Below are 13,373 nucleotides of genomic sequence, written 5' to 3' on the forward strand. Positions count from 1 at the left end.
CTATTGTGATTAAATCAACATGATACTGGCAATGAAATAGACCTGAGGATCAATGGAATAGATTAGAAGATGTAGACACCTCTATGAACACACTCAGACACATGGTCTTTGACAAAGGGGTCAAACATGCTTACTGGAATAAAGATAGCCTCTTTTACAAATGGTGCTGGAAAAACTGGCTTTCTATATGCCAAAAACTAAAACTTGACCCTGGTCTATCACTATGCACTAAGCTAAAGTCAAAGTGATTAAAGATCTAAACATTAAAACAGAAACACTAAATCTCCTGGAAGAGAAAGTAGGAGGAACTCTTGAAGACATAGGGTAGGCAAATAGTTCATGAACAAAAATGAAATCGCAGTGGTAACACTTGAAAGAATTAACATCTGGGACCTCCTGTTATTGAAAAGTTTTTGCATGTCAAAAGAAATTGCCAACAAAATCAAATGAAAAGGCACAAATTTCAAAAAAATCTTGACAAATAAGCACTCAGACAAAGGTCTGCTCTCTTGAATCTATAAAGAACAAAAAACCATTAGAGTCCCCAAAACTTAAAGACCCCATCCAGATATAGGCATCTGAGATGAACACACACTTCTCAGAGGATGAAATTAAAGAAGTGACTAAATATATGAAAATATGCTCCATATTGCTAGCCATCTGCGAAATGCAAATTAAAACAACACTTAGATACCATCTCACCCCAAAAAGAATGGCTACCATAAACAATTCAACTAAGAACAAATGTTGGAGAGGTTGTGGGGAAAAAGGAACCCTTCTCCACTGCTGGTGGGAATGTAGACTGGTGCAATCATGATGGAAATCAGTGTGGAGACTCCTTAAAAAACTAGGACTGGAAATCCCATTCAAACCCGTTATCCCCCTACTGGGAATCTTTCTGGAGGTAGTGAAATCGTCATATCATAGTGATATATGTGTAACTATAGCACCACAATTTGTGATAGGCAAATCTTGGAAACATCCAAGATGCCCATCACCTGAGGAATGGATGAAAAAGATGTGGCATTTTTATACAATGGAGTATAACTCAGCTATAAAGAATGATAAACTCGAAGCCTTCTAATTTAAGTGGATGCCACTTGAAGATATATACTTATAAGTGAGATAAACCAGACCCACATGTGTAAATATTGTATAGTGTCTATAATATAAGATCTCAAAAGAAGAAATACAAATATAATGGTATAACACTATTAAAAGGAAAGCAAGAACTTGAGGATTAGACAACTAAAAGAAGGCAAGAAGAAAAGCTAGGAAACATGACTGGGCAAAGCCATACAATTATACATACAAGATGGGTAAGGCAATGACCCTGAGAACTATCAGCGGGTTGTTGAAACTAGCAGTTACCTGGTAAGATTCTCACTCTGACTAACTATATAAGCTGATACATGTGAACTGAGTGACTGCACCAGAGAAAGCAATGTGTAATAGTGGGGTCATGCTTGGAATGCCTGCCATTTTGGTCTTCTAAATACATACTGCTTGTCATGATATACCAATTATAGCCAGACTGTATCTCACATACTTTTGTGTGTGTGTTTTTTTCTTCTTGCTTTTTCAAATGTTCCATCTTATGCCTAAGATGTTTGACATTGAGAAAGATAGTTTAAACCTACCTGCCTATGTTGTAGGGCAATAAGAAGCTTCTCTTCTGGAGGATTAACAACCTATGTTTGCAGACCAAAAATTAGAGAAAAATAAGGGCTTCAAGAAGAGTCAATATTTTGGCCCTAGCCATTCAAGTTCAGTGAGGACACAGGACATAGGAAAACCTGTACTGTAACATCATGCAGCTCAGTTGTGCCCCAAATTTTCTGATCAAGGTGATTATGGGGCCACAGAGAATGTGATCAATGATGTGGTGTGTGCCTATAGAGAGTCACAAGGAGAGAAAACATTCTTTCAGGCTTTCACAGAGAGTAAATTGGTCAAGCAATGGCAGTGACTCATCTGCATGGCTGACACTGACAAAGGATCTACATATTGAGGACAGGGTTTCAGGATAAGTCCTGAGGGGACTTTACTGACCATGTCAGATATGAAAGTTACATTTTTTTTATTATGCATGTCTTGCTTTATCTTGGTCTTAATCATCCAGCAGAAAAGTGTAGAAACAAGGTATGAAAAGGTATTTTCATTGAAGGCTCAAGTCATCAGATTCAGACATTGTCAGTCCTGCGGATAATCCACTACTATTGTGGAGTACTGGACTATATTGGAATATTTTGTTGAATTCATTCACCTACAATATTTGGATGGCAATGGAATACCCATCTCTGACAAAACTGAACAAAAAAGGTGATATAAATAAATGAAAATTTTGTATCTGTATACACAAAATAGTTTAGGTAGATATATAGCTACTTTCTCTTAATTCAATAAGATAAAAGATCTGTACTAATAGTGTCTGGACATGATAACATGTTTACGTCTTGTGCTATGAATGACTACTACAAAGACAACAATATGCAGTGTATTAATTGTTGTAGCTCTCCTACCAACTTGTTTCGAAGCTGTCACATTGCAATTTTTTTCTCAATAATATTAATTTTAAAAAATTAAAGGAGAGAAATTTTGTTGCAGTCCTTACTTAGCTGGCTCCAAGGCAGGATGGCATAACAGAGGAAATGCAAGAGGAAACATCAGAGGAAATGCCAGCAGAAAAGAATCAGAGGATCCATAAAAGGCAAAGGCTTGCCAGGCCTTGCACATGGTGATCTTTCTCTTCTCTGCAGACCTCACATCTTAACCAGTCCTGTATAACCCCATAATCCAGTCACTTTACAAAAGCCCTTAGAGTACATCTAAATGTAAACTGTAAGAGTACAATGCAAAAGTTTCTACATTTTCAACTTTTCTTATACATTAAGTTGAGTGACTCTTTTATTCTCTTTCACTTCTCTGTCATGACAAATATACATGGGGTATTTAAGTGAGTTATCTGTTACACTTGTTCTCTCTGTGGAGTGGCATAAAATTCAGTGCCGACTTCATGCTAATGTTTTTGATAGCAAACATGCAGTTTTTGACCATCATCCATATTATTTTTTTGTCTGAGATCAGTTGAATACCTGTATCTAATGAAGATTGAAATATAGTCAGCTCTGATACATATTTCAACAAAATGGTAGTTTGTCACAACCGCTTCTTGAACTGAGAAGTTCCTCCCAATTATGGTAGATAATTACTAGTTTGTGGCAGATGCCACAATATTCAGAGACCTTGTCTCACATTTAGCATAAACAATTTCCATTCCAGTGGGTTTGCTGACATACTCACATGTACTATGTTATGAAGGATTTTAAAGCAAACCCTTAATTTTGTTTCTCCCATAAGTGTAACGTTAAAAAATATGATTCTAGTTTCCATTATTTAGTTTTAGATTTATCTTCATATACTGATGACTCCACATAATTTTTGGAATTTAAACACTAGTCACAAAGAAAAAAATATATGTATATATATCTACCTATCTACCTACATGGACACACACACACACACACACATGCACATAAAAAAAGAGAGAAAGAATAGAAAAGAAAATTAAGCAAGGTACCAAATAATAAAAGTCAGGGATGGTCAGATAGCTCACTGGATTAAAGCACCTGCTTAGGAAGATGGAGGAACTAGGGTTTGATCCTCAGCGTGTGGTGCTGGCCCTGCCCTTGGAGCACACTGAAATGAAGATTGAGACTGGGCATGGTGGTGCATGCCTATAATCCCAGCACTTGGGAGGCTGAAAACAGGAGGATCACTATAAGAGTCCCATCTGTGTAGTGAGACCCTGTGGACCATGTACTAAATACATTAATAATAATAATAATAATAATAATAATTAATAATAGCAAGAAAATGTCTGTAATTGGCCAAAAATAATATTATATAAGAAATAAATTGCTTTTACCACTACCTTGTGTTATTGTAAGGCAATTATTGTCCGCTTCTCTACATACACATTAGCACCAAGAAAAAGGTATCAGTGTTCTTATGAAATAGCTTTAAACTGACCAGTTACCCTTTGGCAATAAATATGCCAAATCTACTCTTTTAAAACATCTCAGACCATTGTAGTATGATTTTAGGCAATTGCTTCTTGTTAATCATGCTTTACCTTACAAGTTGAAATTAAACTCACAAAATGGATATGGTCATCAGATGCAGTTCTCTTTAGAAGACCTATTTCCTTTGCTTTAAAACAGGGCACAGTAAATAACTATCTCTGGGTCAAACTGGTTCCTACTTCCTGTTTTATAAACAAAGTTTTATTGAGATACGTGAGTACTTCCTCATTTCAGTAGTATCTAAAGCTCTTTTCACACTAGAGGAGCATCATTAATTAAGTATGAGGATGATGGCCCTGAAAAACCAAAATATCTATTCCCTTGCATTTTACAGAAACAGTGTGTGAATGCCGCCTCTAAATGCAGAACACAGCTTGATTTCTGGTCCCTCCTTAACATACATTATGAGCAGAGCTGACAAGCAAGTCTGTAAGTCAAAATAAACACACAAAGAATTAATAATTCATTAAAGATAAATAATATATCCCATACATTATTTTAACGGATACAATTCTAAAACAAATGTGCCAACGATAAATTGTGGATGATGAATTGACAGATTTTGTCAACTCAAAACAAAATTGAAAACTTATTTTAAGATGAAGGAGAAATATTAGGCAGAAAGTGAGTTGAAATATTAAAAACAAAAAATTAAATTATTAGTAGGTTTGGTATTCCTAGGAATGAATCCATCTATTGGGGCATTAGATTGAGGAATTGTGAAGAAAAGAAAATCTAGTGTGGTTCATTGCCAACTGGTGGTCAACTGTTACACCCACCTGAACTAAATCAGTGTGGTTCTGGGTGTGGAAGGCCCACCTGAGGATTGTTGCTGGCAGTGTAGATGTAGAACTGCAGAAAAAGTGAAACTATTGGAAGCTGCAGGGAGCTGTTGGTTCTCTTGGAAAAGCTTGTCATGCTGGCTTTCCTGATAAACTTGGTGGTCTCATCATTGAAGGAGCTCAGGATCTTGTTACTTACTGAGGATGGCTACATTTCATTTTGGGGGAGCTGTGGTCCTCATCGTGAACATAACTTCCTGGTTCTGTAGTGAAAAATGGTATACTGCTCAGTGTCCTGGACAAGCTTGTCTCATTGGCTTTCCTGACCAGAACTCGGTTTGTCTCATTTTCAGAGGAGCTGAGGGCCTCACTGTTGCTGAAGATGGCTGTGGTACCTTTTGGCAGATTTCTGGTTCTTACTTTGAGCATCACTTCTTTGCTGTAGCTCAGATCCCTCAGCCTGCTAGAGTGGATCTTTCACCCCATTGCATAAACTCTCAAGCTTCTACCACTGACATTTTGGACCTTACATTCACAGATTCATGAAACAAGCCTGCATGAGACAGTGTTATGGACTCTATCTCTTCAGCTGGACTCATGCAGGATATTAGTGTTGGATTCAGCTCCTCAGCTGCAGTCTTTCATCTTTAATGTGTAAACAGATTTCCTACACTCTGTGTATGACTTTTTGGGTGATCTATTATAAAATAATTCTATAAACTATGGATCCTTTATTGTGTTGTTCCCCTTGAAAAACCCCAAACTACATCAGAGACATAATGACATAATGACATATAAATTTCAAATCATAAAGTTTTCCAAGAACAAATGATAATTAGAAAGAAGAAAGCATTTGAATGAAGTCAATAAGGTGTAGAGATTTTTGTATTCTAGTAATATGATAATATTAATTTATCACTAAATATAGCTAAAGTGAATGAGTTTTAAAATATTTTCTTTAAAAATAAAAAAGTTGATAAGAATTGCAATAGAATGTTCAGGAAACTCAGATGTACTCAACGCTGAAGTAGTATCTAAGTTACTTTGCTCTTGTAGTTGGGGCAAAATATCTGACACCCAAAATTAAGGAAAGAAAGGTTTATTTAGCTCACAATTTCTAGAGGTTTCAGTCCATACTCAGCTGGCTTTAAAGCAGAGTGGATCATGGCAGAGGGCAGCAGTTCATGGCAGTGAAAAAACAACAAAATCCAAGGAAGAAGAAGCAGCTAGGGCAACAAGCAAGCCTCTCTCCCTTCCTTATATTGTATTGAGGCTCTCCACCCAGGGTGATTGTCACACTCACATCCATAATTCCAGCATTCAATCATGAATTAATCACAAACTCTAGAAGCTGCCCCATGAATGCATGAGGCTTTGGTGAAACAACTAGATACAAATTATAGTATTCTGTCCCTGGTCCCCCAAAGAATAATATATAACCCTCTATGCAAAAGACATTTAGTCCATTTCTAAGAGATGCCAAGTTACTAACAGCTTCAGAATTGCTGAAAATTCCAAGTTCCAAATCTCCCCCAAGAGCTAAGGTAAACTCTTAACTGTGAGTCCCTGTACAAATGAAAAGTTAAATACTTCCAACACTCAATGGCACAAGGAAAACATTACCATTTGAAAAGATACGAACAACAGGACACAAAGCTTTGGGACTTAAAGAAGTCCAAAATCCAGAAGGGAAAGCATTAAGTCCTATAGTTCCATGTGGAACATTTGAAGAAATCTGTGGTGAATTGTGAGCTCCATGTGGCTCCACCTCTATGGCACTTTTGGTTGTAGTGCCATTGCTTCTTTCTTAGGCTGGCTTTTTTCTCTCCTTGCAGCTTTTCTTAGATGATCCACATTCCTAGCCCTTCCAAACTTATGGGGTCTACACTGCACTGCAGGCTTATCATTCACAGCTTCACATATTGCCTTCCTGGGGCACATGGCCTGCCCTCCAGGCCTTCTTCTTTCATCTAGGTAGAAGCCTTCTTAACCTCAGAATTCTTGCATTCTACATGTACCTAAAACAAACCATGTGGATGATGCCAAGGTCTGCTGCCAACTGGAGTAGTAGCCAGGTTTTCTTCTCTCTTGGCTCTAGGATTGGGTTCCTGGATTGCCAAGCAAAGTGAACCTAATTCTGAGGAACAAATTCTCTATGCTGCTGCCATTTTGGAAGCTGGCATGGTTGCCATGGTCATTCTGGAATGTGGAGGTCTGTGAATTTTCCTCAAAGTAAAGTCTTTCACTTTTGCAATTTTGAAACTGCAAAGGGTGGTGACTTGCTGATTCCTATAATGCTCTCAAGAGATCTTTTCTATTCTCCTTTTTCTTCTCAGCAATGAATATCTCCTCAACTGTGTCTTTGCAATCCAAAGCCTTATTGGAGTTTCTTTTCTGCCAAAGTTCACATTTTAAATCATCCTGCTTGTTTTTTTTCTCTTGATTCTCAACATAAATCTGACTGAAAGACCCCAACAATTGCCATGCCACTACCTTGACATTCAATTGTCTTGAAATTTCTTTTGCACAATTAATCATTATGCTATGTTTAATCTCATTCTCAAGCAAAGACTCTGGACAAGAGCAAAATGCAGACAAACTTTCTGCCAAGCCACAGCACACATCATCTGGAGCCCAATAACCAGCGCAGTCCTTTTTCTCAGCAGAAACCTCCCCCATCCTGCTCGTTATAGGCAGGATTTCTATCAGCTTTCTGGTCTTCTGAGCTCTGGCCAGAATCTCCCATACAAAAGAGCAGAAGATGTTCCAGCACTTCTCTTTCAGGTAATATTTCTAAATCTTTTCCATGTCTTCCAGTAAGCCATTCCTAAAGACTCTTGAATGACATGGTCAAGTATAGTCACAGCAATGGTCCCACTTCTAGTACCACATTCTGTCTCAGTTACTTTTCTTTTGTTGCTGGGGCAAAATACCTGACACCCATAACTAAGGAAGGAATGGTTTGTAGATGTTTCAGTCTGTTCTTGGCTGGCTCTAAGACAGAGTGGTACATGACACAAGGCAAAAGTTCAGGGCATTGGAAAAAAAAAATAAAAGGAAAAACTAAGGGAGGAGCAGCAGCTGGAGCAGTAACAAAATTCTCTCCCTTCCTTATATTGTATTCAGGGTCTCCACCACAGGTTGGGTGTAGCACTCACATCCACAATCCCAGCATTTGATCATGAATTAATCACAAACTCTTGAAGCTTCCCCAGTGACTGCATGAGGCTTTTGGGGAACAACTAGACACAAACCATAACTAATGGTGGTTACCCTGAGGCCCTTTTCCAAACATTACCTGAGCATTGACCTCAAAGCTGTGCTCTAGGGTCTGAAGCAAGAAGTGCAGCCTGAGCTGGGCTGAGAATTCAACAGGAGACTTGTGTTAGAGCTGAAGACCCCACTTTTCAGCCCATAGTATTTTGGTTAAAAAGCGAATACACTTTGTCATTCTACTTTTTCCACTAGACTTAAAATCAAATTACCCTTACATTTGAACTGGGAAAATGGAAGGACCTATTCTTAAATTGAAGCCAAAGGACAATTCTCAAGATTATACTACTTGGAGCAGTTTCAAATTTAGCATATTTCATTTTTGGAGACTCATTTTCTTTTAATTCCATCTTACTATTTCACATAATATCATTTAATTAGGATTTGTATTATATTTTTAAAGCTTTCTTATCCATTGTGACATAATTATAACTGGAGATGATCATCAACATAAATGATACAGTAATATTTAAGCCTAAAATGAGCTTTCAAATAAAGTGAGGAAAGATAATATTCTTTGAGAATATTATTTTTTCGTGATTCATAAAATATTAGTTTTAGACTGTTGGTTTATTTTCATGGAAACTATGATGGCTGTAGGTAAGTGGTAATAAGTGTCTAAATAAAACAGAAACAGATTTTTAAAGCAAAAATACCTCTTCTAGCCTTAGAGAGGAACAACAGATAATTTTCCAATTAAAGTAGGAATCTGATACTAAAACAAAACTAACTGTACCAAATATTTTACTATGAGCTGACACTAAAAATAGCAATGCAAAGCAGAAGAAGGCTGTAGTAGCTTTGTGATATTGAAATGTCCATAAATTCAAAATAACAGCAAAATTCTAATTAATGTGCTGAAGAAACAGAAAAGAAGCTTGATAATACTCTCAGGGGACAATTATCGATGAACAAAGAAAGCAAAATGTTTGGGTTCAAGAATTCAGGAATGTAATTGAAAAGTAAGCGTGTATTAGACACACCTGAAAAACAATTTTATGACTTGGAAGACAAGTCAGAAAATATTACCTAAAATTAATCAAAGAATATAAAATTTAAAAGTTAAAGTGGTAATAAAAGAGAAAGAAGATAATGAGAGGTCATACATTTGAAACTTCTAAAATTAAATTGACAGCAAAATTAAAGCCAAAGCTTCTGTTTATAAATATTGAAAGTGACATTTTGAGCCAAAATATTTCCATATGAGTAGAACTATTATTCTGGGGTGTTAAAATATCCTGATTGATTTCTTTTATTTTTTTGTGTGAATTCATATAAGAACAGTGTATGACCCGAAAAGTATCTGATGATGACCCTAAAATTATTTTGCAAGGAGCCAGGGAGATAGCTCAGTGGAATAAGTGCTTGCCTAGCAAGTGCAAAGTCCTGTGTTCGGTCCCTAGTACCACCAAATAAATAAATAAATAAATAAATAAATAAATAAATAAATAAATAAATTTGTACTCAAATAAACTCCCTTGAACACACCACAGCTAAGTGTGGAAGAAAAGAATTTTCAAGAAGAAAGATAATAAACTGTTTGTACCAACAGCCATCATTCTGAAAGGAATTCACAACTATGTATTTCAAAAGGAAGATATATAGTCTAGAAGAAAATGGTTAAAGTAGACAAGTGAGGGCCTCAGAGATGGCTGAGTGGAGTAAGCGCTGCCCTGGCAAGGGCAAGGGCCTGGGTTCAATCCCCAGTTCAAACAAACAAACAAATAAACAAACAAAAAATAGACAAGTGACTTTAAAATGAAAGTGGAAATTACTGCTGTTTTGGAAATAATACCATGCAGCATTAAAATAAAATGAAATGAATTAAAAAGCAAAAACAAATTAGATTGTTAGTTGGGAAATGAATAAAAGCACTTAAAATACAACATTCTAGAAAAACTTTTGTTTTTTTTAAAAACATGGAATTATTTCACACTTTGAGAAGATTCTGTTTTATAATTTCTAGAGATAAATTAAACTAATAGCCACAGAAGTAGAAAAGGAACTTACAGACGTTCTTTTGTGCTGCTTTGCTGTCTTGAATCATTTCAAAACTTTTAGTGTAATTTCTGTCAAGTCAAAAGCTCACAGTGTGTTTGCTTCCTCCTAACTCATCTGGCATTGTATTACCTTGAGCTCTTCTCCAAAGTCAATAAAATGACCATGAAAAATAAATACTTCTATTTGTATTATTTATTTATTTATTTATTTATTTTCATATATTTGGTATAGGGTCTCACTACACAGCTCAGACTAATAGTGATCCTCCTGTTTTCAGCTTCCCCAGCACTGGGATTACAGGCGCGCATCACCACACCCAGACCGGGTGGCTGGCTCAGTGTGCCTGGGGACAGGGCCAGCACAGCATATGGTGCCAGGATTGAACCCTTGCCCCTGAGCTTGCCTGAGCAGTTGACTAGTCCACTGAGCCCTAATATAATTTGAGCCAGTTCTAAATATCAAGACAGACTCAACATGGCTGGGGCTGTAGCTCAGCAGTACAGCACCTGCCTGGTACTTGCGATGTTCTGAGTTTGATTCAAGGTAGAAAAAAAACAAAAAACAAAAAACAAACAAACAAAAAAAAAACAGGATTTTTTTTTTTCTTTTTTGGGTGGGCTGAGGATGCCTTCAGAGTAGGTCTGATTTGGCTTGAGGATGTGGGGATCCAACCACAGCATCCTGAGCCTGACTGCTTTGTTTAAAAAGTAGGCACTTAAAACAACTGAGCTAAGGGGCAGGCCCCCAGAAAAAACACACACAAAAAAACAAAACAAACACAAAGACACAACAGGGTGAGTAAAGACATTTACAAAAGAGGGTATTCAGAACTGCTCCAGAAAGTGGAAAGCATAAAGTAAATGTGTTTTGAACTGGGGAGAATATTTTGCAAGGAATTAAAGATAGTTCTTTGACTACAATAGTTTTTGTTAAGTATTTTTCAACCACATATTGTACATTGATTTTAATTTTGTATGTAAATATTATTTATAAGTGCATATATTACAATATAGTCATCACAGAAAGCTTCTACTTATTTAAATAGCTGTAGTATTACCCAGTTCATCATTGATAATCCTCCCTGCATTTGTTCAAAAAGTTATTTTGTGGGCTTGATATGCACACATTTTCCATGCTTGTTTTTAATTTAGAATTTATATATAGCCCAACTCCCTATTCCACAGAATGAGGGATTTTCATCTGTTTCTCCAAATTAAATCACAAATAACACAAATTTAGTGCTAGGGATATCTGAAGATTATTCCACAGGCTCTCTGGACAAGCAAAACAAAGTTCATAATCTTTGACAGTAAGTATCTGAATGACTTCTTTGCATTTATTCTTGCCTGAATTATGAATCATCAAAGCAAATATTTTCCTAAAATCACGTTATTCTAGAATCACACATAATTGTCACGATTTGTAAAAATTGCACCTCCAGTATAGTTAACCTAAAAATCTTTCTTGTTTAGTGGTATTGATATTACAATTTCAACTAGTTGACCCAGAGAAGATTTTTTTAGAAAAAGTTTAAAATATCTCCTTATAAAAATACTGCAGACCAATACTTTTCAAGTATGAAAAATGCAGAAATGGCTAAATTTGATTTTCTTGTCTGTTTCTAATTCACTCATCATATTACCGTAGTAGAATACACAGAAATGAATGTTGTAACATAAAAAGAATTGGTGATAGTTTTAGAATCCTAGTTTCCATATTTTTCAATCAGTTTGGAGTTAAAGTCTGTCTGCACCTGAAAGACGGGATTTGTTGTCTGACCTACTGTTCTGATAGTTTCCTAGATCATAAATAAAGAAAAGCACTAGCAAAGTTTTAAAGATTTTTTTTTCTTTGCCACTCTGCTTAGGCAAGAAGGGGGAATTAGCCTTGTAACCAGATCCTCCTAGTCTGCATTTAATTTGGAGCGAGACACGACTACCGAGGGAGCCCTGACAGCAAACAGCAGAGGGCAGTATTTGCTCACGCATGAAGTGTTAGGGCACACAAAGTTGGAAGTGTGGAGTTCCTATGGCAAAAATGTATGACATATGCCCTATATTTGCATTGTTTGGCTTAAATTCATATTTTGTAAGTTGGTTTCCTTAAAGGGGAAAAATGCTGACCTGATTCCTAGTCTTTTTTTTTTTTTTTCTTTTAAAGAAGCAGTGCAGGCCATCCCAGAAGTAGCTGTGGTGAGTTCAGGGGAGTTCATTTCAGTGCAATACGTGGCGTGTGGACTTTTTTTTTTTTTTTTTTTTTAATAAGGTTTAAATTCCAGTGCACTTATTCTCTTTTCCCATGTATATATATTCTTTCCCCGAACAAAAGCAAAGCAAAACTTTATTAAATTTCCTTTGGTTACAAAATGTCGAGGGTAAAGTACTGCAGCAGGCAACGAAATTCCAAACTGTGCAACAGGAAGAGATCTCCCTCTTTCCAAAGGGCTGCCTTTGTTATTGATGTGGAAACCCTAAGGCTTGGGCTCCAACACCTGGAATCCAATTGGGAAGGAAAACAATGCAGAACAAATACTGGCTGGTGCTACAGGAAGAGAGCGTTGGCTCCCAGGCCTTTCTGCCCTGATCACCCGGAAAGTGGGGGAGAGGGACAAGTGGATGCAGGGTTAGGGTTCAGCTCTCCCTGGACTTCATGGAGCTCACTATGTAGATAGATGGGGGAGTGGGGAAGAGTGGGTTCGGATTCTGTGGGGTAACAATGGGCGGCAGCTCCCTTGCTTGCCTTGAGCAGAAAGGGCAGGAAACGGTTAAAGTAGATCTGCGCCGCGCATTCCCAGACAGGCTTTGCTTAATCCTGCCTCCCCGCTTTAGCAGACCCTCAGCCCTTTCCTTTGTTTTATTTCTCTCGACCCCCTTACCGGGAGTTATTACTAGAGTACCAACCTAACGGTCTTTCCCCAGGCTCTCCGCTAAAGTTATTTATTTGCAAACCCGAAGCCACCCCCATCTATTCTGCGGCAGCATTTTGCTATGATTGCGCGGACACCGGCCAAGACTCGACCGTGAAGGAGGGCGGGAGGGAGAGGGAAAGAGATCGTCCCCCTTCTTAGCGCCTCGGCCCCGCCGGCCTCCAGGCCGCCCTCCGGGTCTTCGGGGAGGCTGGGGCGATCCGCGGCCATCCCAGCCTCTCGGAGGGCGCCGGGCGGGGCCGCGGCAGTCCCGGTCCAATGGGGCTCGGGCTAGGGAGGGGCCGTAGGTGACGGGCCGGGAGCTCG

The sequence above is a fragment of the Octodon degus genome, unplaced genomic scaffold (assembly GCF_000260255.1).
Source record: "Octodon degus isolate 3935 unplaced genomic scaffold, OctDeg1.0 scaffold00231, whole genome shotgun sequence".
NCBI classification, from domain to species: domain Eukaryota; kingdom Metazoa; phylum Chordata; class Mammalia; order Rodentia; family Octodontidae; genus Octodon; species Octodon degus.